This window comes from Spea bombifrons, chromosome 1 (assembly GCF_027358695.1).
Source record: "Spea bombifrons isolate aSpeBom1 chromosome 1, aSpeBom1.2.pri, whole genome shotgun sequence".
Lineage (NCBI taxonomy): Eukaryota > Metazoa > Chordata > Amphibia > Anura > Pelobatidae > Spea > Spea bombifrons.
The window spans coordinates 139,017,040-139,031,632 of record NC_071087.1 but is presented as its reverse complement, the minus strand read 5'-3'; the positions used below and the strand labels follow the sequence as shown (position 1 = coordinate 139,031,632).

Here is a 14,593-nt window from a genome sequence, read left to right as displayed (position 1 = left end):
CTGGCTACATTTAATATACAGTATAATATTTAGTTTACTAATAATATATAGCATATATTTCGATCTAAATATATCAATTAGGACTTACGTATGTTTATAATATGATACCATTTAAAAATAAAATTACTCACCAAGACCTTTTGCAATATTTGTCTTTTGTGTTGTATTGTTTTAGATCATGAATGACTCCTGGTCAAGGAGCCCATATATTTAGGAAAATGTGGGAATGCACATTACGGAGCTTTTCTTTGAGCTATTATACCATTAATTGGAACCATGACAACCATTAAAAACTTTCAAAACACAATCCACAGGTGGCAAAACATTTGCTAAGTATTTTTTTTTTATTTAAGTAGACTTTAAGCCCCAGCAAAAAAGTAATCTTATTACATAGATTTCACATTACCAATAATTGCATACCTTGATAAACTAAAACCGTCAGATGTATATTGAATATTAGAGGAAGGAACATTCAAGACAGCATTTATTGTAATGCCAGGTGCAACTGTCTCATGCACTTTTGTTTACAGTAATCTGCTTTATGTGTTATGTACCTTTAGACAGATATCAAAGTAAATGTTAATGTTGTGAGCCAAGGACTGCATGTTTCAAAGCACAGTATGTAGGCATGAACGAAGATATAAGTAGTTGTCAAATAATTAATTAAGATTAAATTAAGCTTTTCTCAAAAAGAATACACATAATGCTTTTGAGTGTGTGAAAAAAACTAATACCAGAGTTCAACTAAAGCAGCAGAAATATATTAAACAAAAATGTAATATTGAGATAATTTTCCTAACTTTTTATCTTTTAATCTTTTTATGTTTCCATAGAATACTTATTCACTTCTTTAACTACACCACAATTGTAGATCATTCCATATGATGGGTGAGATAAATTATTTGTAATTCCAAAGGTTGTCAGGGACTGAATGAATAATACTACATAGAAAACCCATTGCAAATTCGAGATTTCTTATTTCTTAACGTGATATTTATCTTTTTTTGCTAATAGTTTCATCTGCTATTTTTTTAATCAATAGCAACTTATTATTTATTGCCAAGGAATCTTCTGCCTTATATAGTTCTCAGAATGTTAACACACATTTGATGGAATAGTCATTATTTCTTTATGCATTTTAATAATTGTCTATATCTAATATCTTTACAACTTGCCTTCTTAATCATCACAAGGCCATCAGATGGGGCATATAAAACAATTTGTTAGCCACACACAATAAAGACGTCTGGGATAAATTGAATTACAAACTGCTTGCCAGGCCTAGTTGCCAACCTCATTAATTGTCATGGCGGAATGGAAGGAAATCCCTGCAGCATTGTTCCAACATCACTCTTATAAAGCATTATTTTTTCCAGATTCTGAAGGTCTTAATGTTATAATATCCCAGTAGCTTAAGTAACCAGATTTCTCTTTACATAGAAACATAGAAACATAGAATTTGATGGTATTCAAATAACAACCATATAGCATATCTAATCAAATTTCCTGATGTAAAAACTCAGACCTTCTTCAGTCTTTGGTCTTCCATTACCATTTTGTAAAAATATTTTGGTAAAATATTAAAAGTAATAACGATCCTTACTGTAGTCCACTGGTAACAAGACCTTCCTCTGAATATACACCATTCTACACCATCTACAACCTTCTGTCTCTCAATCATTGCCTGATCCATTTATTAACATCCCAACCCAAAAACAAGAAGTTTTATTAAGTCTTCTGTAAGGGATAGTGTTTCTCACAGGACTATCATTTTAGTCATCCAATCAAATGAATATTTAACAGTCCTTTCCTTTGGCATGGTTTCCACTAATTTCCCAACTACTTTTGAAAGACTTACTAGTTTTGTAGTTGGTCAAATCTCTCCTGCTCCCTTCTTTGTGAAGTGATACCATAATTGCCAACTTCCAATTTTTAGGAATTACTCCTGTCAAAAGTGACTGATTAAATAAGTTTGCTAGGCTCTTCCTGACCTTATAGATGTCCAAGTATGTCCTCAAAAGGTGGGCCATGTTTACCTTCAGGATATACCTGATCCGGTTTTTACAGCAGCAGGGTCATATCAATGCCGCTGTACAGGAGATTAGGCTGTCTATTGACAGCCTGGACTCCTCATCGCTGGGTTCCTGCCAACTAATTGTTTGTAACAGCACTCACAGTACATGTTACATAAGGAATCTGTGATAGGACAATCAGGCACACCCTACCTGTAGACGCTGATGATGCCTAACCGAAGATCAATAAAGGATAGGATAAACCCAGCAGGATCTAGATCTCTGATTGCTCCCCCTGCTGTTTGATTGTACGCATTCCAATCAGCAATGCAAGTCTATGGAGCCTCGCTTGCTGATCAAAGTGTGATCAGTGCCGGGAAGATTGGATGAAAGAAAGTGAGAAACAACATTTCTCCTTCTTTCCACAGGTAAAAAGTAAAAAAAAAAACTTTAAGTAAAACATATATATTTTATATAAATATAAAATATATTATAAAGAGACATCAAATTGCCCTTCGGGTTCCATTGGATGAATGTAAAGCAAGGCACCCACTCTTGATGCTTACCATAGATGCTAGTGTCTACAGTCTTCTTTTATCATCACAAATTATTTTTGTATTTGCAAAGATTATTTCTGAAACTCAGACATTAAGCTATATATGTTTATCACACAATTATCTGTATTTTAATATTCAGTCTGCATTGCCAGAATAAAGCAAGTACAACACTTTTCAGTTAAAGTGCAAGAGAAATAAAGGACACATTCAGTGCAACGCATTCTTGAAGCTTTCGTAGAACTGAAGATTTTGTGGTTCAGCTTACACAAGAAGAGGCTGATTTGTCTTAGGCTATTAATGTCTATTACTGCTGGAAGTCTCGCAGAAAGGTGGGAAGCAGCAAATTCTGGCAATATGCCTAAAGAGAAATCAATGAAACAAATTAATCCTTTGCAGGCTGCAATGACACAGTAATCCATCATTCCAAGCCGCTTTTATACACCAAATCAGAGAGCAGAGGAGAACGCCCTAGGGGACATAACAGACAACAACATACACTAACACTGGGAAAATACTGGGGAATCAGTTTATTTAAAGAGGATAGATTTCAGTTGATTGCTTATCTCGTCAAATAAAGATTTTACTTCCATCACAAGGTTTACCCTTGGGTAAACATGTATAAATTTCACAGCTCTTTTGGGAGTTTACAAACTTTCGTTTTAGAAAGTGTCTTTAATTTCTGCAGCAAATATGGAAATGGAGAATGCAAAATAATCTTAGAATGATAATTCTAAGCAACAAGAGGTTGGAAGGAAAAAATAAATGGCCATGTGTACCTTTCCATTATTACTGTGCTGATCACACATACATAAAGCATTGTGTAGTATTTAAAATTACTCTCTGCGTAATATTTTATATTATAGTCAGCTAAACAAATTGAAGTGTCGAGGATATCAGTGGTATCCCAAAGGTATGGCAAATGAGGATGATCACCATTAACATGTTCAGTGGGAGATCTACATTTGGTTAGTCTGCAGTAAGGGGAATTACTTGTACCCCCAGGGACAGCACTGTCTGATTTGCACAGAATCACTAGTGGATATGAACTAACACAAAATGTAAAAAATAAACCAAAAATAGACCTAACATTTAATAAAGTGTTTCCACCCCTTTCTGTATCACCCTAATTAACCCACAAGTAACACTTGAGCAGAAGGCAAAATACATTGAAATGAGGCTGGTACTTTGATCTGGAACTTTCTATGTTAACATTCATCCTTTGGTGTGGACAAAGGTGCAAACAGGAGCTGAACGTAAAAATGTACACAGTAAGTAATAAACGAGTCGAGCTGCTGCCTAAACTACGGGATGCGACTAAAGTGTCGTGTTGCAACAATGTTTCTCTAAAATTCCCTGCAGAAAATGTCATTGTTTCTTTTATCCAGTTGTTTTGGTTACTTTGTCTTGTCGGAAAACATCACTAAAATGCACTATTCTCGTGTACAGGATATCCGATTAAAATGAAATACATTGGGAATAACATTATATTTTCCTGGGGCTCATTTTTCTTACTTTTACAAACATTGATAACTACTCAGACACATATTTCTGAGACACCAAGAGTCTGTGTTGTCATGAAATAACAAGGCATTTCCGTTTTAGTTTGTATAGAAGGTATTCATGTGCAGCTTCAGACAGTGGTGCATTAACCTTGTCTTCAAGGCAGGCTGTGGAGGTTGTGGTGGCTTGGTATAGCTCTCCATAGAGTTCATAGACTGATTGGGTAGATCAGCAACTCCTTTGTAACCAGTCCATTAAGGGTGAGCTGCCACCTGGTAGTAAAGCCTGGGCCAGACTATATCCTGACTTCAAGTACGCTGCTTTGCTTGTTTTTGTGTTTTGTTATTAAATGTTTATCTAATGTGAGAATAAACATATATTTGTTGACACTAGAATGTGCCAAGAGGTCCAAACAGGAATATATGAATTACGCAACCGGTAATGGATTTCTTACATTCCAAACATCTCCTGAATGAATAGCTAAGGAATGAAGAAGATGTGGAAGGAGAAGTAAACAGGAGAACTTGTCCTCAAAAAAGAGCATGCTTCCTATTTTTAAAAAAGGCTTATCTGGTTTTCTCTACCAGGCTTTGTCCAGTCAGTCTTCTCCAGTATCATTTTATTTACAAGTTATTGAGGTAGTGGAGGAGTTCCACCTTGTTCCTTTTAGCATGCTCAAACAATGCATCTCCTTAAAATTCAAAAACCCAAAAATATCATGTTACTTGCTCAAAATAAACATTTTCTTGACACAGATCCAAACCTTATTTCAATTTGCACATTTGCCATTTAGAATTCTTCATTAAGGAATGATTTTGGATTGGATAAATCCATACCACATGAAGACTAAAACAAAACTTATTACAAACCCTTTCTTCCCATATTCATCTGTTCAGAAATGTGAAGCTGCCGTCTGGTGGAAAAAGGTTTTAGAGAAAATTCTATGCAGAAAATGACAAATCTATACAGAAGTTAAGTTATCAAGCAATATTGTTTAAAACGTTGTCATTTTATTCTTTATGTAGTTCGTCTTCCTCTTTCCTGCTGAGGCAAATGGGGCACAGTGTCCCTGTTTTCTCTGAATTTTCTCCTGTTTTTTTTGCTTGGGAAGTCATGTCCAAGTGATTTTATCATGCTCCACAGTAGGTCCAGAATATTGCACCCAGGCTTAAGGGGCAACTATGTGCCTTATGTGAGTGACTGGTCATAAGCAGCAGCCTCTTTTGCCTTTATATTTAATGTTGATAGGTAAAGGTATGGAGTCCAAATGGCAACCTCCAGTTCTGTGGGTGTACTTTATGATTAAATACAATCCATCACTCAACGTATTAGTCTGTCTAGCAGGCTCACACTTCAGCTGTGTAAGTGGATACTACCAACATCAATTCTTTACTTAAGAGAATGTACTGGGAGCACAGGTACCTACAGCCTGTGTAATAACAGGAGACAGCAGCCTTAGTGTTGTCTGCTTGTTTTGTTGATACACAACCCCTTACATGTTGCGCCTCTCCTGCTGCATTTCTACTGCGCACCTTCCAGCTACTAGCCTGCACAATGGGGCTACTGCTATATGACCAATGGTGGTGCATGAGCAGATTGCCCATTAGAGCGGAGCTTGGAGGCTCTATGCATATGCATTTTGTGCCTAATGGATAATCTTTTGCCTTATCCTACATGAGGCCATGTTCCAACAGTGGAGCAAGATGTAACTTGGGAACCTGGACTTTCTTCAGTACTCCAGGTAACCAGTTATAGATTATACCAAAGGGAGGGCTTACAGTGGAAAACTTATGGTAAAGTATACTCTAAAAATACTATAATGAATACAAGTTTATTTAATTATTCATAAGCTACACCCACAGAACTGGAGGTTGCCATTGTAAATAGGTGACATTTAAACTCCATACCTTTACATATCAGCATTAAATATTATTTGCCAAGTATTGCTTTTCACGTGGGGTTCATTCAAAATAAGTGGTTAGTGTTGTTAATGTTAATGCTGGTGGCAGCTTGGCCTCCTGCCACATCCTATCCACAGAACACCCTGTCTCATTCACGTTTTAGAATGCAATGCCCAATTCAGGCTTTGTAAACCAGAGTTACCAGCAATTACCATCATCAAGCCACTTGCTAGACAGCTGGCAGATGGGATATCAGCAAGACTGTCCTGGCAAATTCTGGGCTGTTGGCCAATATGCATTTTGTACACATAAACTTCATTAGGCTTTATTGCATAGCCAATGAAGTCCTGCTATCTCAATTCACCATAGTCCTTCTATAGTCAGACGATCCGGGTGGAAGATTTAGGCTGAACTTTACTCCTGTTTCCCGCATGGTAATGTAAGAAGGATAAAGTGTATACATATATGAAATATATATATAACAGCTGGGACTGATTTTTTTTTTAAACTATCATTTTTGATAGATAATAATAAATAAGTGGCTAACATGCAGTTTGTATTTATAGACGATAGCACCCTTTGAGTTCCAATGAGTTTTTACGTGAATAAAGTCATGAACGTACACTAGGTATAAATGGTGATTGCAATACGTTAACTAATCTAGTAAACAGTAAGATTTTAACACAATTTATCTAGTGTGCAGCCAAACCACTCAAGTATATCCCGACAAAGGCTACTTTAGGAAATAGGACACTGAGACTGCATACAGATCGTTCATAATGTGTCGCCAGTGGCATGATTAACTGAAAAGTAACTAACACAAATGGGAATCATTTTTTAAAGTGGTAGGAATTTGCCTGACAGTAAATCATTTACAAAGTTAAACAATGTTTAACCCCAGCACTTTTATAGAAGTATTGAAGTAGGTCTTAACAAATGTGTACAACAATCAAATGCACTAATAAATCATGTATTCCATGACATCGGCAAATTTAAAGAGGAACTCTACTGATTTTTGGTGCTGAAAATTGGACGTCTTATTTCAATGTTTATTTAACGTTCTCTTTTTTACTGACAACTTTCCTTAATTTCCCATGATTCCTTAGTGAAGACAGCATTTGGAATTAGCGGAAGCAGGACATCCCACTTCCTGGAGTCTATTTGCAGTGTCTTAGAATTACTCCTAGAATTAGTGATTGTTTACAGCCTCACCGTCTAAAATACTTTAGAACCTGGCAGCAACATGGAGGTTCCCACATATCCATAACACAATCTTTATTATTATTATTTATTGTTTTATATAGCGCCGTCAAATTCCGTAGCGCTGTACAATGGGTAGACAGAACATAACAAGTAGTATGTAACATAACAAATTGACTTACAGAGACAACAGGTGAGGAGGGCCCTGCTCAAACGAGCTTACAGTCTAGCGGATTGTAAGCTTGTGAACAGAGGCTCTCCTTGGTATTGTATTGGTTTGTCTTAGTTCGTCAGTTCTAGTTTTGTAAGAACCGCTGCATAAATTGTTCAATAAAATAATTATTATTACTATTTATGTGATAAGCAAAAGAAACTAGTATTAATGTATTGTATGCAGGTATTCGAATTATGATCAGAAATGTGGCAGTGCTTCTCTAAACCTGTATCAACCTTTCTTTTATAGAAGAAGGCATTGCCCAGTACACCATCTGTTGTGAATATGAAGCCCAGTGTACTAAGCTTGCCAATGTTTCCACTAAATTAACCCTTATTTTACTCAACATGCACAATATTTTAATTTTGAATGTTAATTTAGATATTAATAATGCATAAGGAGTTAAAATAATAGACACTATGCAGGGTTTCGAACCCCATCGCTCAATGTATTAGTCTGTCTTGCAGGCTACACGTTAGGTCTGTAAGTGAATATTACCGACATAAATTCTGAGCCCATCCACTTAAGAGAATGTACTGGGAGCGCAGGTACCCACAGCCTGCTTAATAACAGGAGCACAATGGGGCTACCACTATATGGCCAGTGGTGGTGCATGGGCAGATTACCCATTACAGCAGAGCTTGGAGGCTGTAGGCATATGCATTTTGTGCCTAATCCTAATGGATAATCCTTGAACACAGGGTTCTGATGTCTGCTTAATAGAGACATATAAATAAGTATTACTGTCCCTTTAATATGTTTCTAATGGTGTCCAACAGTATAAACATTAGATCATATGCTATGCAATGAAGAGAGGTTGTGTTCCTGTGGACCATCCTTACTACTGTCTAATTGGTGCTGAACTATAATATATTTAAGAGGATCTCATTTAAGTCACAGATGACATTGCAGCAGTTTTGAATGTTCTGCGAATTATAGCCTCTGAGGAATAAAATTGAGGGGGGGAAAAGTTTTAAATAATGTATTCTTCTGTAAAAATAGAATGAAGCAAAGTTGCATGCTATAATTTTGAGTGACAACCTGAAATCTAGCACAGAGAATAACTGGTTCAAACCTTCGCTTGCAGAAAAAGACTTGTGCAGCACTCTGTTATAAAAATAGCAATGCAGGTTAAGGTGAAATAGCAACTTAGATCTAAACAGAAGTGAGGGGATTAATCTGCTAAGGAATGTGTGCATATAACTGGTAAATGGGAATAATTCCATAAAACTCATTGGTTAGGTACTAGGAATTATTTCTGATCTCAGGATACCACAGTTAATTAATTACAGACAAAATTACCTGAGTCCCAGCAGGGGCACTGGGGCAACACTGTTACTGAAGCCTCCATCTTTTAAAAATAAAGATAGATAGATAGATAGATAGATAGATAGATAGATAGATAGATAGATAGATAGATAGATAGATAGATAGATAGATAGAACAACAACCAATTCTTCTAGGTATATAAAGTAAGCGATTTAGTAGGCATATAGTTAGGTGTGTGATTAAACAACTACACCAAACAGGAACCAACAGTCATTAATTATATATGTAGGTTGCAACACAATCATTAACTGAAACAGTAATAGCTGTGTAAGAACAACCAAACTCAAGGTGAGGTTGGTGAATACAGTTTTATATCAAAGGTCATACACCATTGCAAGAATGGAGGCATCTAATTGGCCCCAAATTTGTTTTGCAGTATAAAAACAACTCCTAACATACACCCAAATTAATGAAGGATTATTTGTAGTGTAAAGAAGAACAAAGAGTCCTGGAAGTGATGCTATGACCCCCACAGAGCCCGGATCTCAACATCATCGAGTCTATCTGGGATTACATGAAGAGAGAAAGCCAACTGAACCTGCCTAAATCCACAGAAGAACTGTCGTTAGTTCTCCAAGATAATTGGGACAACCTACCTGTCAAGTTCCTTTGAAAAATGATGTGCATGTGTACCTAGAATACATAATGGTGTTTTGAAGGCAAAGAGTGGTCATGCCAAACATTAATTTCATTTATATTTTTCTTCTGTTCACTCAGTTTGAATTTTTCTAAATGCTAAAAACCTGTCTATTTTTAAAGCATTATAACTTTACAGTGTTCTTCTATATCTGCTTAAAACCTTTGCACAGTTCTGTATATATACTGCATATTCAAAGGGCACAGGAAGGGAAGACAATGAAAGTTAATCAGCTAACTGAATGTTTACACTTAAACAAGTACCCATCAGTATAAAAATACATTTGCATTTGTCTTCTATCTGTACCCATCTCCATCTTATGTTTCTCTACACCCCATTCCCTCTAGAGTGTAAGCTTGCAAGTAGGCCCCTCTTTACCTAATCTATCGGTTTATTTTAGTCTGTCAATTCTAATTTTGTCATACCCCTTGAATATATTTATTGTACAACGTGTGTAAAGTGTTGGCACTATATGAATAAAAGATAATAATAATCATTTGTAATTAAATATGTAGACACAAAATGCATAATGCATATGTGTGTATAAATAAAGTAACCCTGAGTCTTGCCATTTCCTTACAAGCAGAAGGCAGGGCTGGCATCTTCTGGCCTGGGGGACAGTTACAACTGAGTGGCCTCCCAGCCCCTTGCCCACCCCCACTTCCACTAACACACTAGCATACACACTCACTATAACCCACACTTACACTAAAACATACTCACTCTGTCAAGCCCCACTCCCCACTACCTCACATATCACTAATCACATCACAAAATTACATCCTTACCTTGCCTAGACTGGTGTTAAAGCTGCGGATGCACTGTGCGAGCAGGCACACTTTAATTACCTCCAAAAGTGAGCTGGTCCAAGTCCGCCTGGCCCTGTCTACCCCATGTGACTACCAGAAAAAGAGCTTGGATGTCTGACCCTGTCATATGACAGAAAGTAGGACACTTAGTCTGATACCGATCATGCAACAGCAAAGGCATCTGACTATGTTTATGTAAATACCCCTGCTTCAGGACAGTCACCTCATGTACCAAGCAATCCCCTATCTGGGCTACCTTATCAGCTAGCACTGTATTCTTGTTGTGCAGCACAGGTAAATACATAAACTGCACTGCAGAAAGTAGGGACTATTGACAGCAGTAGTCCTGGGGTAAATACCCCTTTTGACTCATTATTAACCCACCATTGAAAACTATGTGTAAAATATATATTGGAGCGTTTCTCAAGAAACACTTGTATCCTACTTCGAATTGTCATTCTAATGTCCTATTCTATAGCATCAGACAAAGCTAGATTAGCTCACAAGTCAGAATCCTTGACATTCAGTGTTTGAGGTGCTTAAGGAGTGTGACTAGAAGCATGATAAAGGGGGCTGGGCTTTGATTAAGATTTTCATTGGCGCTAGTGGTCAAGGTGAGGTCTTTTTCTGTGCAATGCGAATGTGAGGTCTAACCCTTTAAATACCTATTGGATGGCCAATGTGATGCATTGCACACCTCACTACCACTCAATGTTAAAAAGCCTGTGGCACAGCATACATTTGAATAGGGGTGTTGGGAAGCTCTATATTTGGATATGGTGTCAATATAAAGAGGTGTATAGTTTGTGTGCTTTTGGTGGTCCAATGGATCTACTGCTTCTCAACAAGATAAAGGCAGTGGTTGGAATTGTTACAGGTGAGGGGAGATGGCAAATGTATCCTCACACCTACAGTAGTTGTGCACTTTCCTTACAGTGATAAACAAAAATCACATGCTATAAACATGCATTGGATAGGCATAAAATGACCCTGAATCTGAGACCAGACCAAGGACTAAGGAAGGTCTTTATATCAAGGAAAATGGGCAAACTAGACGGGGCAAATGGTTATCTACCATCAAATTCTATGTTTCTTTACACTTGATAATTAAACATAATTTATTCATGTTAGGAATGGCTTCCTTTTTCACTCTTCCATTGCATCTATAACAGCATCCACTCTTTGAGCATGTCTGCTTGTGCCCATTCAGCCATCAGGTGTGAGGTCATACAATGATGGTGAAAGAGAAGGCCTAGTTTGCAAACAGCATTCCAATTAATCCCAAAGGTGTTTAATGGGGTTGAGGTCAGGAATCTGTGCATGCCACTAGAGTTCTTCCACACCAGACTCTTCAGACCATGTCTTTATACCCCTTGCTTTATATACAAGGGCACAGACATGCAAGAACAGGAAAGACACTTCCCCCACACTGATGCCGCAAAGCTAAAAGAATACGCTAGTCTAAAATGTCTTTGTACAATGTAGAATTACCATCACCTTCACTGAAACTAGCCCGAACCCTAAAAAAGAGCCCCAAACCATTATCCATCCTGCATCAAACTTTATAGTAGGAACTGTGCATTCCAGTTGGTAATGTTCTCCTGGCTTTCAACAAACCCAGATTTGTCCATCAGACATACAGATAGCAGACCGTGATTCATCATTCCAAAGAACCCATTTCCAACGTTCCGGAGTCCAGTGGTGTCTTGCTTTACACCACTCCAGCTGACGCTTGACATTGCGTAAAGGGATCTTTCGATTATGTTCAATTTATCGGCCATGGAAACCCATTTCATGAAGCTCCAGATGCACAATGCTTGTGCTGATGTTGGAGATTTGGACCCCTGTAGTGAGTAACACTACCGAGGACAGGCGATTTTTTACACACTACATGCTTCAGTACTCTCTATGTGTGGTCTACTGTTTTATGGCTGAGCTGTTCTTACTTCTAGATGCTTCAGCTTCGCAATAGTAGTACATACAGTGGACCTGGGAAGATCTAGCAAAGCAGAAATTTCATGAACTGACTTTTTGGAAAAAAAGCATCCTATGATAGTACCCCCTTCAAAGACAATGAGCACTTTAGTGCGGCCCATTCTACTGTCAAAGCTTTCTATTGAGATTGCACTGCCTATGTGCTTGATTTTATACGTTGGCTAACATTGGATGTGAGTGAAACACCTAAACTCAATAATCAGGAGGGGTGTGCACATATGTTTGGTTATTAATGTAATGTAATATAAAGTGTAGGTTGCAATTTTAAAGAAATGTTACAACCTTGTTTTATACAATATTTGCAACAAATTCCTAAATAATAATAATAATAAGATAAAAAATAATCATTGATCAATGCTTGTGATTATTTTTTAACATATGCATTAATGATTTGCAAAGCAGATATTTAAATATACACACACAGAAATGCTAAATAATTCTGATAGAATAATTCTGTAGATTGCACTTTTCAGCATGCATTAGGTTTGTTAGTATACATGCAGGTATAGGCTATAAGCCGTTATACAATAGCCATACATGTTACAAATCACAGTTTGTGATTTCAAAGGACGGCTTGTCTTACAACATGGTGCTGCCTTGTATGGGTCACTATAGTCAGGCTAATTGGTTTAATTGCTTCAGAAACTTTTCTTTCCCACATTGAAGCAGCCACAGCTGGGCTAATAAAGTACTGAATTCAAAAAATGTTCTTTAGAAAATGTCCAACACTTCACCAAAAGACTGCTGGAATCGTATTTCTATGACACGCTGTAGAGCGGACTTAGCCTGCCTACACTTGCATAAATTGACTTTGCTTCAGGCAAGTATATCTGGATTGACTTTAACAGTTTATTTTTTCTTTAAATTCTCTCTGCCCTAGGCACATATATTCAGTTTATGATATAGGATTTACTGTATAAAATTTTATTTTACTTTATCAGTTAAGAGCATAACTATAAGCATTCAAATTATGCTGCTTAACTAAATACATTCACTTGTATGCATATGGTTAATTTAAGTCCACTGCCTTCCACACCATTTCTTGTTTTAAGCACTATTGGGGATATTTAATTGGGGTCTTGATGGCCCAAGAATAGCCCCCAAAATAAGAACATTTATATTAGTACTGAAATATTTAAAGGGCCAACTCAACCTTTCTGACAAAGTCCCATTGATTCACATTAGGCTTTTCAAAGAGCTGCATAATTCATGGAAGACTTGGATAAACTCATTTGATATTTGAAAGATTAGCCCCCATTCGCCAAGAAGTAAAATAATGCACACATTTACCATTTTACTGGATTACATGCAATTCTGATATCCCTGGTATCTTACTTTAAATGCATTATTTTTCTATAATACTAACAATATTACAGCTTTAGGGAAAGATGATCATGGCCTGTGAATCCATATCAGTGAGGCTTTGTAGTAAGTAATACTTTGTCACGTAGCAAAGATTGTGTGTCACAGCATTTTGGGACGTAATTGTTTTCTAAGGCACTTTAGAACTTAATGCACAAAGACTAATAGTACCTACACCCTCCTTTGTTTTCCAAAAATAGGATGACCCCTTCTCTGCTACATAAAGAGGTGGAACCCTAGTCAAGTTCCTCAGAGGCAAAGTGCTGGAAGTGGAATAAAACCTTATAAAGAAATGCAGTGTCACATATCCTATGTTCTGACTTGGTGACCACATGCATGTACAACAAGGCTTTATAGTTAAACTTGGTATGCTTTTATGCCACTAGTTGATGAGCTGCATGTGTTGGGGTCACCTACCTTGGACTGGGTGACGGTTTTCTACTCTTCTTGGGCCTAAGGAATTTTGGTTGATTTGGCACTGGTGTGGTAATAAGCACATAAAGATTTGTTTAGAAACATATCAGAATAAATATTTAGGCTGTTCCTGTATCTGGTATAATCAGTCATGGATGAACCTCCTCTTCTCTTACTTGGTTTGATAATTAAAAAGAGAGAGTAAAGCCTATGTGTCCTTCCCACTTAAATCCATACTACTTACCTTTTCTAGTAGTTCCTAAAACATTTATTGTACTTCAATTTCCTACTAAATGTTACTTGTCTCAGAACTTCAAGAAACACTTGTATTGCACCACTTAAGTTGGTTTCTGTTGATTACAATGTAGCTTTTCTTGCTGTTGCAGTCTAGAATCCTCTTCTGCAATTTAGGGTTTACTCAATAAGTTAAATTGCAAGCCATACATTTCCAATCACAAAATCCTGCTTCCCATTTACCTTTCAGTATGTAAACTCCACATGATCTTGCAGAAAGGTAATTTTGTTTGGTGCACAAACATATTGTACAGCACTATAAGCGCTGCTGTGGCGGTATAAATCTAAGATATCAAATGCCATTTACATTGTATATTTCATAAAAAAATGGCTATCAATGCTTGTATGGGAAGTCTGTACCTTTGTTTG

At 37.0% G+C, this 14,593-nt stretch overlaps 1 long non-coding RNA gene across 1 annotated transcript; it reads right to left on the bottom strand.

The window, feature by feature from the left end:
* Positions 1–2,658: 2,658 nt before the first annotated feature.
* Positions 2,659–14,166, bottom strand: LOC128504727 (uncharacterized). The gene is made up of 2 exons (XR_008355483.1): positions 13,934–14,166; positions 2,659–2,927 (listed from the first exon to the last, which is right to left on the bottom strand). It is a non-coding gene; the product is annotated as an uncharacterized LOC128504727 (long non-coding RNA).
* Positions 14,167–14,593: the final 427 nt, after the last annotated feature.